Raw genomic sequence first — 1,836 nt, 5'->3', positions numbered from 1 at the left:
CTTTTCTAGCTTCTGGGCTTTGCCTGTCTGCTTTCAAAAGACCTCCTGCATTCGAGAGGACGGACTCCAAAGCCGATTCCTGCGTTGTTCTCGGAGCGCTCGCCTGGTTTCGGTTTGCCAGCCCCCGCCTTCCCTCCCTGTTTCCCTCCTCCCCTTCCCACCGACCCCACCCCCCCGCCGCCGGGAACCCGGGATCTCGTCCTGGTCGCTCTGGGCCACCCGCCGGCGTGTCCGTGTGATCTCCCCCGCCCGGGGAATCGCGTGGGGAGCGCGTCCCCTTCGCGGCAGCCGCCCGCCCGGCCGGCCGTGTCTTGCCAAACCCCGGCTCCCTCCGTCCTCCCCGCCCTGATCTGCTGCCGGGGTGGGTCGCGTCGCGTCGCGTCGCGTCTCCTCATGCCGCCGTGCCGTGCCGTGCCGTGACGAGGGTGAGCGGGCTCCGAGGCGGACGCCACGGGGTCGCGCCGGCCGGCCGCCCGGCGCCTCAGCCCGGGACGGGCTCGGGCGTTTGGGCGGCCGGCGGTCGGGATCGGTTCCGGGGACGTTGGCGACGGCTGTCGGGCGCCATCTGGCTGCCGCTCTTGAGATCGTCCCTCTTCTCCCGAGCGTCGGCGACCTCGGCAAGGGATGGGGCTCGGCGGCGGGGCCCGAGGCAGACTTCGGGGAGGCTGGCGACACCGGCGGTGACAGTCCCCGTGGCGCTGAGCCGCGGGCGTGTCCTGCTCTCGGCGCAGATTGGACTCGCAGGCTGATGAGGGGGTGGCTGCCGCCGCGCTCCCGGGATCTCGTGTGTAGGGGGAAGCCGTGTGGCCTGGCCTGGTCGACCAGCATCCGCCTGTGCCCCTGCAGCCGCGGGGACCGACCCGAGCCGATCGGACACGGCCTGCGCCGTGCCGCCGCGGGGGAAAGGGACGGGGTGTCCCGCGCCCGGGCCGCCGGCGGCTAGGTGGTCCGGCCCTCGTCTGTGTCCCTTGGACGACTGGTCCCGAGGCGAGGAGCGGCCCGGGCCCAGTGCGGTGAGGCCGGGGACGGGCGCGCTGGGGTTCCCGGTCGTCGGAGGCGCCTCCTTGGATGAAATGTTTTCTGAGTCCCGATGGACCCGGAGACGTGGCTGGGCCGGCCCCTGTTGGCGCGGGAGGCCAGGGAGGGCGCCCCCCGGCCCGTAAGTCTGCCCGCGTGGGTTCCGGTGGCATTTGAGGGACCGAGACTTCATCCGGACTCGGGGACCGGCACGGGGGCGTCCTGCGAGGGATGTGGGGGAGGCAGGCTTTCCCCGGCCCGGTGCTCGGGAGCGGTCCCTCGTGGGGGGCCCTCTCCTCGGAGGCGCCTCTGTGGCATCTCCCCGAGTCCCCGACCACGCGGGCGAGAAACGGGCAGGGCGTCCCCGGCCCGATCCCGTCTCCCTCTCGTCCCTTCCCATTCCCACTGCTCCTCCTCCTCCTCCTCCTCCTCAACCCCTCCCCCTCCCCCCCCCGGTCGATCAGATGGCCCCCGAGAGCTTCGGGGCTGCCATTTATGGGGGTAGGGCTGGGGGCAGGTGGCCGGACCGAGGTCCCGGGGCCCCCCCTGCAAATCGTGGACCCGACCCGTTTCCGGGCGCTGTCATTTTTTCTGTCGTGTTGGGCATTTTCTGCCAGCAGATAGGTGCTGACACGGTCTTTCTCGGTGTCTGTCACCGAGTGTTGGGTCTCCGGACGCGTGTGGGGCTCTTGGGCTTTGTCTCTGCGTGAGCCCTGGCCTGGTAGAAGCCGACTCTGCTTCTGACACTTGAGCCGCCCGCTCGGGCCTGCGCGCCGGCTCTCGTGTGTGCGTCCGGCTGACGTGGCCCGTGGTGCCGCC

This window comes from Vicugna pacos, unplaced genomic scaffold (assembly GCF_048564905.1).
Source record: "Vicugna pacos unplaced genomic scaffold, VicPac4 scaffold_5, whole genome shotgun sequence".
NCBI lineage: Eukaryota > Metazoa > Chordata > Mammalia > Artiodactyla > Camelidae > Vicugna > Vicugna pacos.
This window is presented reverse-complemented; position numbering follows the sequence as displayed.